Here is a 20,804-nt window from a genome sequence, read left to right as displayed (position 1 = left end):
GATCATGTCAGCACCACCATCATCCATACGCCCAGGATCATGTCAGCACCACCATCATCCAGACACCCAGGATCATGTCAGCACCACCATCATCCAGACACCCAGGAACATGTCAGCACCACCATCATCCATACGCCCAGGATCATGTCAGCACCACCATCATCCATACGCCCAGGATCATGTCAGCACCACCATCATCCAGACACCCAGGATCATGTCAGCACCACCATCATCCAGACACCCAGGATCATGTCAGCACCTCCATCATCCATGCGCCCCACTGTGGTTCCATCACTATAGACCTCTCTCCTGTTATGGCACCAGGCTTTAATAGACTGGACAAATGGTGGCTTCTCAGGCTGGACAGTGGTTGGTGGTACAGACCATATGGGTGATGTATGACTAATATCAGGAGTGGGGTGAATATTTCAGGCATATCTCGCCCCACAGACTCATCATCATCCTGTGGATGTACCCACCATAGATCCTCTGGATTGCTCTCCGATCAGTTCCATCAAGCGCCATCCTACTGTGGGCTGGGATGTAGTTCGGCTGCATCACAGAGGTCACCTCATTCATATGACCGAGGCCATGTCCGATCTCATGTACCGCAACCTGACACCAGAGAGCAGAAGACAGCCTAGTATCATCTACAACAAGTAACAGCTGGAGTCAGAAGACAGCGGGTAACATGTACATGTCCCCCTGCCTCATGGTTGGTGCACATGCTCCCCCTCCCACCACCTCATGGATGGTGCACATGCTCTGCCCGCCTCATGGATGATGCACATGCTCCCCCCGCCTCATGGATGGTGCACATGCTCCCCCTCCCACCACCTCATGGATGGTGCACATGCTCTGCCCGCCTCATGGATGATGCACATGCTCCCCCCGCCTCATGGATGGTGCACATGCCCCCCTCCCCTGCCTCATGGATGGAGCAAATGCTCCTCTCCCCGCCTCATGGGTGGTGCACATGCCTCCCCCCCCACCTCATGGATGGTGCACATGCTCTGCCCGCCTCATGGATGGTGCACATGCTCCTCCCCCTCATGAATGGTGCACATGCTCCTCCCCTCATAGATGGTACACATGCTTCCCCCAGCCCCATGGTTAGTGCACATGCTTGCCCCCCTCATAAATGGGGCACATGCTCCTCCCCCCCACCTCATGGGTGGTGCACATGCCCCCGCCTCATCGATGGTGTACATGCTCCTCCTCCCACCCCCCGCCTCATGGATGATGCACATGCTCGCCCCCCTCATGAATCGGGCACATGCTCCCCCTCCCCCCACCTCATGGATGGTGCACATGCTCTGCCCGCCTCATGGATGATGCACATGCTCCCCCCGCCTCATGGATGGTGCACATGCTCCCCCTCCCACCACCTCATGGATTTTGCACATGCTCTGCCCGCCTCATGGATGATGCACATGCTCCCCCCGCCTCATGGATGGTGCACATGCCCCCCTCCCCTGCCTCATGGATGGAGCAAATGCTCCTCTCCCCGCCTCATGGGTGGTGCACATGCCTCCCCCCCCACCTCATGGATGGTGCACATGCTCTGCCCGCCTCATGGATGGTGTACATGCTCCTCCCCCTCATGAATGGTGCACATGCTCCTCCCCTCATAGATGGTACACATGCTTCCCCCAGCCCCATGGTTAGTGCACATGCTTGCCCCCCTCATAAATGGGGCACATGCTCCTCCCCCCCACCTCATGGATGGTGCACATGCTCTGCCCGCCTCATGGGTGGTGCACATGCCCCCGCCTCATCGATGGTGTACATGCTCCTCCTCCCCCCCCCCCGCCTCATGGATGATGCACATGCTCGCCCCCCTCATGAATCGGGCACATGCTCCCCCTCCCCCCACCTCATGGATGGTGCACATGCTCTGCCCGCCTCATGGATGGTGCACATGCTGCTCCCCCCGCCTTATGGATGGTGCACATGCTCCTCCTCTCCCCCGCCTCCTGGATAGTGTACATGCTCGCCCCCTCATGGATGGTGCACATGCTCTGCCCGCCTCATGGATGGTGTACATGCTCCTCCTCCCTGCCTCATGGATGGTGCACATGCTCCTCCCCCTCATGGATGGTGCACATGCTCCTCCACCTCATGGATGGTGCACATGCTCCTCCACCTCATGGATGGTGCACATGCTCCTCCCCCTCATAGATGGTGCACATGCTCCTCCCCCTCATAGATGGTGCACATGCTCCTCCCCCTCATGGATGGTGCACATGTTTGGCGCCCTCATGGATAGTGCACATGCCTCCCACCCGCCTCATGGATGGTGCACATGCTCTGCCCACCTCGTGTATGGTGTACATGCCCCCTTGTTTCATGGATTGTGCACATGCCCCCCTCCCCTGCCTCATGGATGGTGCACATGCTCCTCCCCCTCATGAATGGTGCACATGCTCCTCCCCCTCATAGATGGTACACATGCTTCCCCCAGCCCCATGGTTAGTGCACATTCTTGCCCCCCTCATAAATGGGGCACATGCTCCTCCCCCCCACCTCATGGATGGTGCACATGCTCTGCCCGCCTCATGGGTGGTGCACATGCCCCCGCCTCATCGATGGTGTACATGCTCCTCCTCCCCCCCCCCCCCCCGCCTCATGGATGATGCACATGCTCGCCCCCCTCATGAATCGGGCACATGCTCCCCCTCCCCCCACCTCATGGATGGTGCACATGCTCTGCCCGCCTCATGGATGGTGCACATGCTGCTCCCCCCGCCTTATGGATGGTGCACATGCTCCTCCTCTCCCCCGCCTCCTGGATAGTGTACATGCTCGCCCCCTCATGGATGGTGCACATGCTCTGCCCGCCTCATGGATGGTGTACATGCTCCTCCTTCCCGCCTCATGGATGGTGCACATGCTCCTCCCCCTCATAGATGGTGTACATGCTCCTCCCCCTCATGGATGGTGCACATGCTTCTCCACCTCATGGATGGTGCACATGCTCCTCCCCCTCATGGATGGTGCACATGTTTGGCCCCCTCATGGATAGTGCACATGCCTCCCACCCGCCTCATGGATGGTGCACATGCTCTGCCCACCTTGTGTATGGTGTACATGCCCCCCTGTTTCATGGATTGTGCACATGCCCCCCGCCTCATGGATGTTGCACATGCCCCCCTCCCCCGCCTCATGGGTGGTGCACATGCCCCCCCCCCCCGCCTCATGGGTGGTGCACATGCCTCCCCCCACCTCATGGATGGTGCACATGCTCTGCCCGCCTCATGGATGGTGCACATGCTCCTCCCCCTCCTGAATGGTGCACATGCTCCTCCCCCTCATAGATGGTACACATGCTTCCAGCCCCATGGTTAGTGCACATGCTCGCCCCCCCTCATAAATGGGGCACATGCTCCCCCCCCCCACCTCATGGATGGTGCACATGCTCTGCCTGCCTCATGGGTGGTGCACATGCCCCCGCCTCATCGATGGTGTACATGCTCCTCCCCCCCCCCCCGCCTCATGGATAATGCACATGCTCGCCCCCCTCATGAATCAGGCACATGCTCCCCCTCCCCCCACCTCATGGATGGTGCACATGCTCTGCCCGCCTCATGGATGGTGCACATGCTGCTCCCCTCGCCTTATGGATGGTGCACATGCTCCTCCTCTTCCCCGCCTCCTGCATAGTGTACATGCTCGCCCCCTCATGGATGGTGCACATGCTCTGCCCGCCTCATGGATGGTGTACATGCTCCTCCTCCCCGCCTCATGGATGGTGCACATGCTCCTCCCCCTCATGGATGGTGCACATGCTCCTCCACCTCATGGATGGTGCACATGCTCCTCCACCTCATGGATGGTGCACATGCTCCTCCCCCTCATAGATGGTGCACATGCTCCTCCCCCTCATAGATGGTGCACATGCTCCTCCCCCTCATGGATGGTGCACGTTTGGCGCCCTCATGGATAGTGCACATGCCTCCCACCCGCCTCATGGATGGTGGACATGCTCTGCCCACCCCGTGTATGGTGTACATGCCCCCCTATTTCATGGATTGTGCACATGCCCCCCTCCCCTGCCTCATGGATGGTGCACATGCTCCTCCCCCTCATGGATGGTGCACATGCTCCTCCCCCTCATGGATGGTGCATATGCTCCTCCCCCTCATGGATGGTGCACATGTTTGGCCCCCTCAAGGATAGCGCAAATGCCTCCCACCCGCCTCATGGATGGTGCACATGCTCTGCCCACCTCGTGTATGGTGCACATGCCCCCCGCCTCATGGATGGTGCACATGCCCCCCTCCCCTGCCTCATGGATGGGGTAAATGCTCCTCCCCCCGCTTCATGGGTGGTGCACACGCCCCCCCCCCCCCTGCCTCATGGGTGGTGCACATGCCTCCCCCCCACCTCATGGATGGTGCACATGCTCTGCCCGCCTCATGGATGGTGCACATGCTCCTCCCCCTCATGAATGGTGCACATGCTCCTCCCCCTCATAGATGGTACACATGCTTCCCCCAGCCCCATGGTTAGTGCACATGCTCGCCCCCCTCATAAATGGGGCACATGCTCCTCCCCCCCACCTCATGGATGGTGCACATGCTCTGCCCACCTCATGGGTGGTGCACATGCCCCCGCCTCATCGATGGTGTACATGCTCCTCCCCCCCCCCCCCTGCCTCATGGATGATGCACATGCTCGCCCCCCTCATGAATCGGGCACATGCTCCCCCTCCCCCCACCTCATGGATGGTGCACATGCTCTGCCTGCCTCATGGATGGTGCACATGCTGCTCCCCCCGCCTTATGGATGGTGCACATGCTCCTCCTCTCCCCCGCCTCCTGGATAGTGTACATGCTCGCCCCCTCATGGATAGTGCACATGCTCTGCCCGCCTCATGGAAGGTGCACAAGACCCCCCGCCTCATGGATGATGTACATGCTCCTCCTCCCCGCCTCATGGATGGTGTACATGCTCCTCCTCCCCCTCATGGATGGTGCACATGCTCCTCCTCCCCGCCTCATGGATGGTGCACATGCTCCTCCCCCTCATGGATGGTGCACATGCTCCTCCCCCTCATGGATGGTGCACATGTTTGGCCCCCTCATGGATGGTGCACATGCTCCTCCCCCTCATGGATGGTGCACATGTTTGGCCCCCTCATGGATAGTGCACATGCCTCCCACCCGCCTCATGGATGGTGCACATGCTCTGCCCACCTCGTGTATGGTGTAAATGTCCCCCTGTTTCATGGATTGTGCACATGCCCCCCGCCTCATGGATGGTGCACATGCCCCCCTCCCCTGCCTCATGGGTGGTACACATGCCCCCCCCCCCCGCCTCATGGGTGGTGCACATGCCTCCCTCCCACCTCATGGATGGTGCACATGCTCTGCCCGCCTCATGGATGGTGCACATGCTCCTCTCCCTCATGGATGGTGCACATGCTCCTCCCCCTCATGGATGGTGCACATGTTTGGCCCCCTCATGGATAGTGCAAATGCCTCCCCCCCACCTCATGGATGGTGCACATGCTCTGACTGGGGGGACTTACCCACTAAACCCGCTCCTCATTAAACAAAGACCAATACAAGTATATGCTGGCTTATTGTGGGTAGGCCACAGCCTTTATTTAACCATATAAATTTTAACCATTAATCCTTTTCTTTTTCTCCTTCCATGCCAAATACTAAAATGTCCAATTCTAACCAAAACGTTCGCTGTATAACTGAGGCGTAAGAAGGCCCCCTAACGGCCTGAAAAGCCCTAGTATTCCTTGCTGGCATGGAAGTCCTAAAATTCCGCCACGAAGGATGCAGCATATTCCTATGCTGCACCCCGCCCCCCACATGCCAGCAAAAGAGCCGACTCTACTCCATCCTGCAACCTGGACAAAAATGTGTCTAGCCCTATGTCACTAAGATGCACCCCGTCACCTCGCATCATCCCGCGCTCTCTTCTCTCCAACTCCCAGTGACGTATGGCTACTCCACCTAACGCTTGCATGTGCTTGGATAATCTGACATTGGCTTCTGGCCTTGGGGTTTTTGCCTTCCTCTAGATCAACACAGGAGGATAAACAGGCTGGACTAGATAGACATTGTCTTCATTCAGCCTTACATACTATGTTACTATGTATGTATTAACGGTCCTCCGAACTCGCTCCATCGCCTCGTTGTCTCTCACTAGAGATGAGCGAGCGTACTCGGATAAGCACTACTCGCTCGAGTAATGTGCTGTATCCGAGTATCGCTGTGCTCGTCCCTGAAGATTCGGGTGCCGCTGCGGCTGACAGGTGAGTTGCAGCGGGGAGCAGGGGAGAGCGGGCGGGAGAGAAGGAGAGAAAGATCTTACCTCCGTTCCTCCCCGCTCTCCCCTGCAGCTCCCCGCTCCGTGCCGGCACCCGAATCTTCAGACCCGAGCACAGCGATACTCGGATAAAGCCAATTACTCGAGCGAGTAGTGCTTATCTGAGTACGCTCGCTCATCTCTATCTCTCACCTCTCTCCAAATTCTTCTGGCCACGGTGTCCGACCACACAATTACGACTCTCTTAAAAAACTGTTTGAACCGATATATGTCATCAACACAATGAGCTCGGCTACTTCAATCCTTCCGAGATCTTTTCCTCCTAAAATCACTCTATCCTTATTCCAGCTGCTGATGTTTAAGAGCTCCTGAAGCAGCCTGGGCCATTGTAAGCCTCTGATACCGTGCCAACGTACCTGCACATTGAGGCCTAAATTCGCTCCGATCGGCCTATTTCTGGCTCTCCTTTCCGCCCAGTATATATAAGAGTGGCCTACCACCCATACCGTCCAATCCGACACTGCGAATAAAATAAAAGCAAAACACCGAAAACACAAATCGCAACACAGTGGCAATTTCTAGAAAACTCTCAGATCCGGTCGAACATATGACCGGTACGCATCTGATCTCCAACGACCCACCTTTTTGACACCCTCAATACCCATACCGCACGTAAAAGTGGACGTCGCCGCTCCAATCCTGAATGAGTGCGATCCGAATTCTGTAGGATTGAGGCCTAGTTTTCTTATGCTACCACGCATGACCGCCATGAATTGATATCTCGTTAGAGGAAGGCCCGACGCATATCTCAAAACGGGCCCGCCCCGCAATGTCGCGCCGACAATTCTGTTATAAGTGACACCGGGCACCACTATGTCCCCAATTTGCCTATCCTGATCCATTCTCCCATCCCGTGTATATCGGTTTTTGATCTTCTAACACATATCTTGATACAGTCTCCGTCAGCTACCACGTCTGCGAAACGCAGTCCACCGGGTCTCGCTTTACACGCCGACACTAACTCCCCTATTCGCAACGCTGCGAAAAAGGCAAGTGAAAAGGCCACGCGGAAAAGCTCCGTGCAGACTGACTCTAACGCGTCGAGTATAGCATTCAATAATTCGAACGTAATCGGGCGCCTGCTGTCCTTGGTCGCCTTGTCCTTCCTCCACCCTTTTACCTTTGCCCGAAAACGAAGTCCTTCGTCACGTCTCTTGATCCGTGTAAACGTAACAAAAAGGCTATAGCCGATAGCTGTTTTTTCGCCGCGTCCGCTAATGCCCCGTTTTTCCGCATTGTCCCGCTGCCGCTAACATTCCTTCCATACGTTGTTATATTGTCTCCATGTGGTACTTGTTACTGACGCTTTAACGAGAGCTAAGAGCTCTCTTCTATCATTTCCCACAAGAAAGCAGGGCAACATACCCCCTCGACATCCGCCGTCGGGTGCAGCTCCCTGAAATTCGACATCCGAAAACGAGAAAGAGCGTCAGCCATTGCATTCAAGTAACCAGGGACATATCTCGCTTTAAACTTAACGTTGTGCTGTAAACACCGTAAGATCAAGTGGCGTAATGCTGCCAGCACCAACGTTGACGATGACGATTGCTTGTTGACCGCCTGTACCACCGATTGATTATCCGACCAAAAACAGATATTACTGTTGGCCAACCTTTGACCCCATATTTCCATAGCCACCATTAACGGGAAAATCTCCAATAATGCCGTGCTCTTTATCCACTTTCTTTTTACCCATGTTTCGGGCCATGCGACACAACACCACCGGTCACCAAATATCACTCCCAATCCATCTGAGCCAGCTGCATCCGACACCAAACCATCTCCTCGTTGTCCCTTTCCTCATCCGGACATATAACTTGCCCATTGAACGAACTCAGAAAACTTCCATATGTGCAGGTCCAACCTCATCCCTTTTGTCACCCTGACAAAATGATGGGGTTCCCTTGCCCCTTTTGTCGCCAGTGACAAACGTTTGGAAAAAAGCTTGCCCCATATGAATGACTCTGAACTTAAGTTAACCTAATAAAACTTGTAGTTGGTGCAGTGTGACCTTTCGTGAACTGCCGACCAACTCCACCACTTGCCGCAAACGCGCCACTTTGTCATCTGGCAAGCGGAAAATCATTTCCACTGTGTCAATTTCTATACCTAGGAAGCCTAACCGCGACACAGGGCCCACCGTTTTTTCCCTCTGATAGTGGAACCCCAGCTTTCTGCATTAATGCGCGAAAAGACGAAAGCAGAAACTCACAGACCGTCGAATTTGCCTGTCCAACAAACAGAAAATCATCTAGATAGTGCGACACCGATGAGATGCCCGTCTCCACTCTTAACATCCACTCCAAAAAGGAGCTGAAAACCTCGAAATAATACCAAGAGATGGAGTAACCCATCGGCAGGCACATATCAATAAAAACTGGCCCTCGATGCCAAAGCAACCGCGCAATCGAATGACGCATGTGACACCGCCGCTTGTTCCTTTGGTATTCCGTCGTTGACTGATTCACCCGACGGATAGGATAAGTGATGGATAAGTCTGAACTTGCCCGTTTCCTTCTTCGGTACTAATCCCAAAGGGGAAACCCGCAAGTTCCCGAAAGGCGGCTCCTGAAATGGGCCCGCCATTCGTCCCATTTCTACCTCCTTCAGCAACTCTTCCATCACTAACTCTTTATTATCGCGAGCGGATTTTAAATTATGGCAGAACGACGCAGAGGAAACCGGGGAATGTGGAATGAAGAAACCTTCAGCAAAGCCCGCTCTAAGCAGGTTTGCTTCCAGTCTCCGGGGGTACCGGTCGAGCCACGGCTCCAGGTACTGGACGCTCACCGGCGTTCGCCCCTGTGCCGGGAAGTCCCGTCGCTCGTTGGCGTCAGAAACAACGCAGCGCTGCGTGCGAACCTCCGCAGATTGCACATTCATGCCGAAATTTGCATGATGCATAAAAGCGTCAGTGGCCTTCGTTGAAGATCCAGCATGAACCGGATGGCTTTGGGGCCACAGGAGCCTGTTGTCCGCTGGCGCCTGTGGCCGTTCCTTGAAAATAGGCTTCACCGGTTTCTGCGCCAGGATCAGGTGGATCCACACCTCCGTCGCCTTTGCCGCCCAGCTGATACGCTTTGAACCCGAGATCCTACGACGAAAATCCTCGTCGTAGCGCCACCAAGCCGATCCCCCGTGCAACTGATATGCACTGTGTATCGTGTTGATGTACCCGAGCAGCTCAGGCCCCTTCTGCGGATGCTATTTGCACACTACGTGTGCCAAAATCAAAAGGCCTGTAGCCAGTTCCCAAAGGTTTTACCTGCTCCAAAAATCCACCCAATATATGGTCCCCAGATAGGGGACGTATCAGATATTAAACTGATAAGAACAGATACTACACTTGATCTTAGCCAAAAGGCCGAGAAGCGATGCCGCCTCGGGTTTCTTGTCACTCCCATGCTCCGCGAACCGTTCCCTGTCGACTGACACGTGTTCGACGGATAACAGCGACCATATGTCCACATAGCATCCGCTTGCTATTTTCAACACCACCTCGTCCTCCAGTCCCGTATCCACCGGGGCTACGCCACAAAAAAGCGAGTCTGCTAATTTCAGACCCTCGCTCACTCCTGCCCCCGAAGGCAGGCACCTTTGTCCTTGTAGTGGACCACCAACCTCGGGCGAGGCCGACCTCCCTGGTTGATTATAGGACACTAGAAGCCCTTTACCCATATCGTAATTTTACCACCAACCTCGGGCGAGGCCGACCTCCCCGGTTGTTCATCCATATAGTAATTTTCCACCAAGGCTCTCAGAGCCACCATAAAATCATCCTTCCGGCTCGCGCCGGGCACATTATCCCAAACTTTATTAAATTGCACCGACTCACCCGCCTCGTTGACCTCCGGCATAGCCAAGGGAAAGTTGGGGGCAGGCAGTGATGATTGCTGGTAAACTCCTCGTGCCGCGCCGTGCGATTATCGTGGGGGACACCCCGGTGCCTCGGGCTCCCTGGCCTTGTAGCCCCGCAGGCTGACATCCTGGTATTAGGTCTGCTACTACTCTCCCCTTGTCTGAAAACTGCAGAAGAAGCCGGTGAACGTGAAAAAAAAAAAAGTGCCTTGCAACCTGCGTGTCCAAATCTCGGTTGCTCCGCCTATCCCTCCGTGTCACCGCTTCTGACTGACCACTCCGTGCGAACTCTCGCGGGAACCTGCTTCTCCTATTCTCCACTCGTGCTGCTGAGGAAGACGAGCTGCTACGCTCCTCCCGCGCGCTAACTGTCTGTCTACCTTCCGCAACCGCTAGCCGCCTGCGCCTATCCTGCCCTAAATCCCTACAGCTGGTATGATGGGCACGCCATGTGCTAGCATGCGCTGCGCAATCCTCCGGGGAGTTCCTCTCTGCACTGCTGCTAGCTGCAGCCCTGTAGTCCCTGCGCTTCGCTCTAGCTCCCCCGGGGAGCGAAAATTCGCCGCCTTTTCCTCTCTGGCTGCCGCCCTCCAATTCCCCCCCCCCCCCCCCCCCCGTGCGCTGCGGCGCGAAAAATCGCCGCCTCTTCGCCCCTGGCTGCCCCGCCCCCCCCCCCCCCCCCGCGCGCTGTGGCGCGAAAATTGCCGCTTCCTCAACCCAGGCTGCCGGCCCCCCCCCCGCTGCTATCGGCGCGCGATGAGGGAGATGCACTTTCTGGCATCTCTCTCCTAACGGTCGCTGCAGATCCGTGGCCGGATCTACTTCCTGTGCGCGTATCCCTACGCGCGCCTGCCGCTCCACGTGGGGAGCGCTCCGGTACCCCGCTCCTCGCTCTGCCGTCGGCCACGGGGATACCTGCCCCCGCGCTGGACTTACCCGACCTGGACCCCGCCGGACATCCACATGTTGGTGCCGTCCTCCCAGCTACCTCTGTCTCACCGACACACGTGCGTCCTGCTGGCTCCGCTTCCTCCCTACCGCGCTGCGATCGCGCGGCGCTGCTCCTTACAGGTCGTTCCGTCTTTGGGCTGCCGGTATGTCCGCCTCTCATTGCCACCGGGCTGGGGCTCAGTCGCGCTGGCGGGTTTCTTCTCCGGGTCGGTCTTCCGTGGGGCTCTTCACTGCTGGGCAAAACTGGCTGGCTGCTACCTGCCCCGGCTTCCACCGCTGTCGTCCCAGAAAGGTCTTCAGCCATCTTCACGAGCCATCTAGCGCCCTGGCTGGCCACCACGTCCCTGATCTTCTGCATGAGCTCCTCCATTCTTCAGCTCTTCTGGGTCCGTCTTCACTCTTCTTCTCCACGGTCCAGACTGATCCTCCTCTTCCTTCTTCTTCCGCTCACTCTGTTAACCCCTCCCCTACCCCTGGTCGCTTCCTCTCTTCTTGACTCCTCCCCCCAGTCCTCAGCATCTTCACTAGCACGTTTTGCTGCTATCTAGCCCACCTTGTGTATAGTGTGCATGTTCCTCCCCCCGCCTCATGCATGGGGCAAATGCTCCTTCTCCCCGCCTCATGGGTGTTGCACATGCTTCTCCCCCTCGTGGATGGTGCACATGCTCCTCCCCCTCATGGATGGTGCACATGCTCCTCCCCCTCATGGATGGTGTACATGCTCCTCCCCCTCATGGATGGTGCACATGCTCCTCCCCCTCATGGATGGTGCACTTGCTCCTCCCCCTCATGGATGGTGCACTTGCTCCTCCCCCTCATGGATGGTGCACTTGCTCCTCCCCCTCATGGATGGTGTACATGCTCCTCCCCCTCATGGTTGGTGCACATGCTCCTCCCCCTCATGGTTGATACACTTGCTCCTCCCCCTCATGCATAGTGCACATGCTCCTCCCCCTCATGGATGTTGCACATGCTCCTCCCCCTCATCGATGGTGCCCATGCTCCTCCCCCTCATGGATGGTGCACATGCTTCCCCCTGCCCCATGGATGGTGCCCATGCTCCTCCCCCTCATCGATGGTGCCCATGCTCCTTCACCTCATGGATGGTGCCCATGCTCCCCCCTGCCTCATGGATGGTGCACATGCTCCTCCCCCTCATAGATGGTGTACATGCTCCTTCTACCTGGTTGCTTGCACACTTCTCTTACCTTCAGCAGAGTGATCCCCTTTTCACTATTTGGGGGCACAAAATGCTCATCATCATCAAAATGGATGTCTCCGATCCACCAGGCGTAAGCAAACTCTCTGCCCGTCTCATCAAACTGCTGTGGGCAGCCCAAGTGCTGACCTGGAAGACAGGAGGAAAAGATTTATGGAAGTGCGAGACCCCCGACTGTCCGTCGGCCTCCATCACGTCTGCTCAGACCCGCAGTGTTGTGCCCTGTGACGGGGCGTGCTGGCGGGTACTATTGTCACCCTGGTGGGGGTGGGGGGGGGTACGAATAATGACCCCTGCCAGCGGTATCCTGACCTGTATGGGACTGGCCATAGGACTGAGTCTGTCTAATCCGTGCCTCACCCAGGATATAAGGGTCTCTTCCTGGGAATCCCCTATACAGACACATATGGATAACATACATGTGACATACTACTGGTCTGCGGGGATTATACCAGGATAGCAGTACAGGAACAACACTCATAATACGGGGATCAGAGGTACTATAGGTATATATATATATATATCACTGAAAAATTCAAAGATTACCTTGCAGCTGCGCCATTCACTGTGTATACGGATAACAACCCCCTGGCGCATCTTGATACTGCGAAGCTAGGTGCCTTGGAGCAAAGATGGGCTTCCAGATTGGCGAACTACTCATTCACTGTTAAGTACAGAAGTGGCCAGTCCAACGTCAATGCAGACGCTTTGTCCCGCCTACAAGTTGGAGACGAACCCCCAAAGATGATAACTGGGAAGAGGTGGAAATGCCTCCCATCTACAACAGGTTTGCCCTACAGAACGCTATCACTGCACCTGCAGATAGTAACCAACTGCCTGAAGAAGCATCTGAGCCCTTACTGGATCCTTCTATGTGGAAGTCAATCCAGAGTGAAAGTCGTGTTCTTGGAGAGATTTGTGACTACATTACTGCTGGTAGAGTACCAACACAACTACGTCCTGCTCATCCACATATTGAACTTGTTCGCCTGTGGAGACAGAGAAAACGTCTATTCCTTCAAAAAGGTGTGATCATGCGCAACTCACCTGGTCCAGTCTCTGGCGAGAGGCTACATCAGATCCTGATCCCAAGAAGAGATGCTAACATGGTCTTAGATGCATACCACGATCAGTCGGGACATTTTGGCATATACAAGACAGAGGCTACCACACGTAAACGCTTCTATTGGATCGGAATGAGTGGAGATATCGAGAAACTGTGTAATGAATGTTCTGCATGCCAAATCACCAAAAATGGAAGTAAAGATGCTGGAGCACCCCTTCACCCAATCCAGACTCACAGGCCAAACCAGTTAGTAGCCCTTGATCACGTGAAGCTTGCCCCAACACGTTCCGGCTACTCATATGTCTTAACTATGGTGGATCATTATTCCAAATGGGTCGTTGTGGTACCTGTTAGAGACCTTACAGCAAGAACCACTGCCATGATGTTCTATGAGGAGTATGTAAGCTGTTATGGATGTCCAGATGCTGTGTTAACCGATCGTGGATCTGCATTCGAATCACAACTGTTCAAGGAATTGTGTCAATTCCACGAGTGCAGAAAGCTGAGGACAACAGCTTATCATCCTCAAGGTAACGGCCTTTGTTAAAGAGTGAATCAAGTCTTCATAAATATGCTTAGGACCGCTTCCGTAAAGAAACAAGCGGAATGGCCTGAACTACTTCGTGAACTCCTTGAGAGCTATAGCAATACCAACACACTGTTCTACTGGGTATTCACCTTACTATCTCATGTTCGGAAGACAAGGACAACTTCCAAGAGACCGAGCCTTAGGAATTCAAGTACCGGACACCATCAACCCCTTTCCGAAAACCGATTGGGTTGCAGAACACCAAAGAAGAATAATTGAAGCTCAAGAAATAGTAGGTCAGCGCATGGATGAAGTTCGTCAGAGACAACAGGAGGATTACAATCTTCATGCACGAGCCAAACCTCTTCAAATTGGAGACAAAGTGTGGCTCAAAAAGTTCCAGCGGTCAGGAAAACGTGATCCTTTATGGGAACCAGAACCCTATACCATCACAGCTATACCCTGTCCAGATACAGATGTATATGAAGTCCAGAAAACAGACAGGGTCCCCCAAGTTGTGCACCGTAACCGCATAAAATTATGTGCTAAAGAAGACATCCCAACTTTTTACACGTCACAGGAGATTGCAAGTTCCGACCCCTTTTTACCAGATCCTGTAGAAAGACTAACTGGTATTGAAGAACCAATGTTTGTTACACCAGTATTTGAACCAGGACTATACCAATGGGTACCTGCTGCAATCCCAACACCTTCACCAGTAATGCCTTCTGTACTGAATACAAATCTGATACCAACAGATTTCGGAGATGGTATGATCCCTGCTACAGGAGAAGGGCCATTCTTACGCAGATCCGGACGAGTCACCAGAGGAGTGCCACCAGCACGCTACAGAGAGTAAACAACTAATAACCTTTTCTTACGATACCTTAAATTGTTAAATGTACCTATGTTTGTCTGCATCTATGTTCATACCAACTGCAAAATCTAGCGCAAGTCTTAGTACTTGGCGATGTGGACTATTGCCTTTGTGTTGTTTCATAAACTGTGATACTTATTACCTGTAAATGAAAAATATTTGTAAATATCTGCATTTCTGAATCTCCGCACCACCCTCCAACAATATCGCCGAGGACGGCTTATTTTAAGAGGAGGAGTTTGTAGTGTCCCAGAACCAGAGTCCGTGTTACACCCCAGTGCAAAGTTGTCGTGTGGTTGCATAAAGCATATTTTTCACAATGCATTATAATATATATTGTTTGTATTTTGCACTGCGCTGTCTTATAGTTGCAGAACCTTGCATAGCTCAGGCTATGCAGAGATACAAGGGTTAAATTGTACAGATGAGATGTGATTTTGGTTATCATGCAGCCCCTCAGCAGATGCTGCAGAGCTCCACATCCCCCAAGAAGGTGGGAGGGACCCGACAGCAAAGGGAGTCAGTCGTCTCCTGGAGGGGGAAGGGAGCAGAGTAAGATGTGAGCCAAGAACAAAGGGCAGACAGGGAGAGAGCTCCTGGGATCTTATCCCTTTAGGTTGGTGAAGCCACCCAGCCACGTGACATGAGAACGACTGCCCCTGCTAGCCTGTTGTATTAACCCCCGGTGCACCACACCCTTCCTACTTCCCATGCGGTCTGCATCTGCCTGGATAGGTCTTTCTCTTATATACCCGCCCCCCATTACATACATGGGGTTTCCTCATTAACCCAAAAGCAGGGGCTAAGAAGAAACCAACTTCCCACAACCAGGGGGGTGTTGGGCAAGCCCATTATAACACAATAATAACAGTGATCTCCTACACTATTAAGGGTGTTGCAGTAGTCACTTATGGGGCGTTGGGGCAGACCCCTATAAAGTAGCAGGCTGCATACATCAGTCAAGCCATCAGTGAAGGCTCTACGGTCAGTTGCAGATCTATTACCCAGTTGTTACCCCTGAGGACGCTGGGCTGTCTGGTGAAACATGTCGGGGGTCTTTATCTTCTGAACTCCCATCCATCCCAGCAGTTCAGCTGCTCAGTTACTATGTGACAGGGGTCCATATCTCCCACCCAACTGACATTGTAGACACTCGGTTCTTCCATGTGGCCACAATAGGGTCTTACGGGTGAGCGGGTTCGGCATCCACTGACTGTGTAGGGAGTGCCAGCATCCGCTGGGTCCACGACTGACCGTAGAGCCTTCACCGATGGGCCTGACTGGTTATATGCAGCCTGCTGCTTTATAGGGGGCAGGGTTTCCTGAAGAGACCCCGGACGATCCTGACTAATCTCATACTACTTGTCCTTCTGTGGACGCACCGTCCGTCCGGTCAGCAGCAGCCAATATGGGCTCCTACAACGTAAGTTTTTAATAACAAAAGTTATATTTTAGGGCCCCGCTTTAGGGTTGACGCCTCGGCCATGTGACATGATTAGGGGGCCGTGCGGATACGTGGTATCCCACAAGCGGGCGTCTCCAGATGACTAACATGCTGGATTCTTGTTTTATGTAATACATCATGTATTGCAATGTTCAGGATGTGAACCTGCACACAGACAGCTCTCTAGGGGTTAACAGGTACTGCAAAGTATCCAGAAGCTTCTGTGAACAGTCAGCCAATGACTGCGCCCCATGCTAACTGCTGCTGTGTGGGAGGAGCCATGGCTGGGAGTTGTAGTGTAGCCTCTGTATAGGGAACTGCAGGCCCCTCAGAGGAAAGTCTGGGCCTAACTGCAGGGAGCCGATGAGACCCCCCTAATGAGGAGGAACTCCCCCCACCAGTATAGCAGGGGAGCAACTGCAACAAGGCCCAGGGGACGGTGTTAGAGAACAGCGGCAAAGGATGGTGGTCGACCGGGGTGGCGGCAGAGGACGGTGGCAGAGGACAGCGGTCATCGGGGGGATGGAGGCAGAGGACGACAGTCGTCCGGGGGACAGCAGAAGAGGACAGCGGCAGAGGACGGTGGTTGTCTGGGAGATGGTGGCAGAGGATGGCGGTCATTTGGGGGACGGCGGCTGACGCCAGGGTGGAGCGCTGCCCTGTGGCTGACGCCAGGGTAGAGCGACTGACCTGCAACTGACGCCAGGGTGGAGCGGCTGACGTGCGGCTGACGCCAGGGTGGAGCGGCTGACGCCAGGGTGGAGTGGCTGACGCCAGGGTGGAGTGGCTGCCGTCTCTCCTGCTGTATGATAACTAGGCACTGTGTGGTCCTTTCCATCCTTTGTAATGCATACTATTTGTCTGCAATCACCAAGAACAGCACTCTATTGTGTCAACCAAGAGCTGGATGTCTGCTGGTTGACAAAGGAGTCTAGGGGCTATATAGAATAGTCTGGAGGATGGCAAAGGAGTCTGAAGGACACTGAGAAGAGAGCAAAGGAGTCCACAGGAGGACAGCAAAGAGTCCGCAGGGTATGGAGAAGACTCTGGAGGAGGGCCAAGGAGTCTAGAGGGTATGTAGAATAGTTTGGAGGAGGACAGAGGAGTCTGGAGGAAAACAAAAGAGGCAGAGGACGGCAAAGTAGTTTGGAGTGTACTGAGAAAAGGCTGGAGGAGGACAGATCAGTCTTGAGGGTATGGAGAAGAGTCCATAGGACGGCTAAATAGTCTGGAGGACAAAGAAGAGTCTGCAGGAGGATAGAGGAGTCTATAGGGTATGGAGAATAATCTGGAGTAGAGCAGAGGAGAGTCTGAAAGAGGACCGAGAAAAAGAGAGTCAGGAGGAGGACCTAGGAATCTGGGAAGAGGACCGAGGAATCTGGGAGGAGGACGAGGAATCTGGGAGGAGGACCGAGGAATCTGGGGGGAGGACCGAGGAATCTGGGGGGAGGACCGAGGAATCTGGGGGGAGGACCGAGGAATCTGGGGGGAGGACCGAGGAATCTGGTGGGAGGACTGAGGAATCTGGTGGGAGGACCGAGGAATCTGGGGGAAGGACCGAGGAATCTGGGGGAGGACCGAGGAATCTGGCTTCAGCTAATTCTCTTCTCGCTATTAAGAAAGCATGCTCTGCCTAACTCAGTATACACATGTATGAGAGGATTGGGAGGAACAGCTGAATAAATATTTCACCACCATTACTTGAAAGTGTATGGCCACTTAATGCTAATACACCAAGTCCTGTGTGAGGTGTCTGACTGTTCCTGATGAGCCTCCCTAAAACCAGGAGTCTTGACTATTGCCACGATCATCTTGTGCCGACTCTGGAGAAGGGTTCGCTTATGGCTGAATACCTCTCCAACCCAAATCAGCATTTCTCTTTCAGTGATAAATACTATAGAGAGCTTCCTCTGTATCTACCTCAGGACTCTGCATATATGCCCCACTACTCCGACTGCCCCTTCACATATGCAGACTCGGTGGTCTTCCACTATCCCAGACTATGTATTCAAGGTGAGGCCTTAGCAACGGAGCTCTCAACTTAGAGCACTACTCACGGGTACCAAAGCCTAGTCTGATGTCAATGAGGTGGGTCAGAGAAGGTCACGTCCTCTTCAAAGATGAGGGGGACCACTTCACTCCTGATCGAGAAGGCCCGCATTAGTATAAACCTCTGCTGGTCAGTGGTCAGCCACACACTGTAACCTTCACCCAACAGTCTCCATTTAATGGTCGGCTTGGAGAAAGCTCCTTTGGTAGTTCCTGCCTTTAGAAGGTCACTTTGTTTCCTCCTGACGTGGGGTCCGAGCAGCCGGTTATTCCGCACGCATGCTCGGACTCTCTTCCTACTTTCCATCAGTTCTCTTGTGGTAACATGTGGATACTTAGCTTTCTGGGCTCTTCCTGACATTGAGCTGTCACCCTCAGGTAGTTCTACAACTTTGGTTTTCTCTACCTCTGGAATCTTCCGGTCAGGAACTCCACAGCGTGGAGCATTCATGGCCTCCCATATGGCATCGTCCAGCTCACCCATCACTTTCAGCCTGTTGGCCTCCTGAAATCTCTTCAGTGCTCCAACAAATCTTGGGTTGAGCGTTGGCTCTAGAAGCTCAGGACTGTCTGGCCGAGTTTAAGATGAAGACTGCCCTTCACTCAGAAGGATAGGAATGTCTGCTGGAGCTACAGTGTCCTGGGATGTGGATGGAACTCCTCCGAATGGCGGAGACTCCCAGGGAACTGGCTGCATCCAGCCGTACTTCCGCAGATAGGTCTTCAGGAAATAGAGGGAGCAATAGTAGGATAGTGATAGCAATGGAAAGACCCAGACTATCACACTCTGTTCTACCTACACTGCACTGCATCACCTCCACCACACCGCACTACCTCCACCTGTACTGCAGTGCATCACCTCCACCACACTCCATCACTGCCACTTCACAGCACTACCTCACCTCCACCACACTCTATCACCACCACCTGTACCGCACTGCATTCCCTCCACCACACTCCATCACTGCCACTTCACCCCACTATCTCACCCCCACCACAGTCCATCACCTCCACCACACTCTCTCAACCCCACCACACTCCATCACCTCCACCTGTACTGCACCACCTCCACCACACTCCATCACCGCCACTTCACTCCACTACCTCACCTCCACCTGTACCGCACTACCTCACCTCCACCATACTCCATCACCTGTACCGCACTGCATCACCTCCGACTATACCCTACTACTGCATTACCACCACACCCAACTACCTCCAACCAAGCCATGTTTAACCCTTCACCTCAACTCATGACCCTTGACACAAATGCATCCCAGCCTGCACTTCATTCTACTTGCCTACAGTGAACCCCGTCCTCTGTTATACTCGCCCTCTGTACCTGGGCATACATCACGGAGACGGCGGTCTTGTCCCTTGGGTGAGTGTGTGTGTTGAGGCGGTGCAGTCGCTCTCCGGCGCTCAGGTGTATGAGGGTCAGGGCTAGCAGGGCTGAGGTGGACTCCATCTTTTCCGGCTCCCTTTCTTCTTCTTACAGCTCAGCTTTATCTACTCGGTGAGCCTTGTCTCTGAGGAACAAAAAAGGGACCTTAAAGGGGTTTTCCCATTACATAAAAGTGCTCCACAACTGCTCGGCTTTTCCTGGTGGCTGCTGACCAGGTCATGTGACTGCTGCAGCCAATCACTGACTACATCCAGCACCATCTATAGCCAGTGATTGGCTGCAGCGGTCACATGACCTGGTCAGCAGTCACCAGGAAGGGCTGAGCATTTGTGGAGCAGTTTTATGTAATGAGAAAACGCCTTTAAGCTGAAGCCGCAGATATAGTCACTAATTATCCTCCCTCCATCCCGTATAGCTGACCAAGGAGGGGGCATTGTAGACAGACCACCTGAGATGTGGTACCCGGTGACCAATAATGCACACACAGGGAAGAGACCTCACCGGGCACATGCTCACTAGATGATAGCAGAACCCACGATGGGGCGACGGCCCACCTCTACACTAACTGGTGGCAATCAGCTGTATGGAGGATCGGGGCGCCCCTGAAGGGTACTATTGTATCTCGTCTCCACCACAAGTATGGGTGGAGACCTAGTAATGGGCTGTACCTGCCCAGTATACGCCCACAAGGTAATGATTGGCTGCTTGCAGTGTGGGTGGATACCTAGTAATGGGCTGTACCCACCCCCTGTAACCCACAATGTAATGATTGGCTACCTGCAGCATGGGTGTAGAGCTAGTAAAGAGCTGTACCCGCCCCCTGTACACCCACAAGGTAATGATTGGCTGCCTGCAATATGGATAGAGACCTAGTGATGGGCTGCTTGACAGCCAGGTGACGCCCCCACTTCCTGATTGGCTGCACTCACCCCTCCACCACTGTGCCTTGTGCTGGGCTGCTGGCTATGGTGAGTAACGCCGCCGGTGTGGATTGTCTTTGGGTCCTCCTCTGTCCCCTCTCACCTACAGTCATGTTCGGGCTGCCGGTCCCCATCAGT

At 54.3% G+C, this 20,804-nt stretch overlaps 2 pseudogenes; both read right to left on the bottom strand.

Moving 5' to 3' along the window:
* Positions 1-408: 408 nt before the first annotated feature.
* On the bottom strand, positions 409-20,779 carry LOC136573260 (matrix metalloproteinase-21-like; annotated as a pseudogene).
* On the bottom strand, positions 9,603-9,724 carry LOC136573969 (U2 spliceosomal RNA; annotated as a pseudogene).
* Positions 20,780-20,804: the final 25 nt, after the last annotated feature.

This window comes from Eleutherodactylus coqui, chromosome 7, assembly GCF_035609145.1.
Source record: "Eleutherodactylus coqui strain aEleCoq1 chromosome 7, aEleCoq1.hap1, whole genome shotgun sequence".
Classification (NCBI taxonomy): domain Eukaryota; kingdom Metazoa; phylum Chordata; class Amphibia; order Anura; family Eleutherodactylidae; genus Eleutherodactylus; species Eleutherodactylus coqui.
The sequence above is the reverse complement of the archived record's forward strand: the minus strand, read 5'-3'. Positions and strand labels throughout refer to the sequence as shown.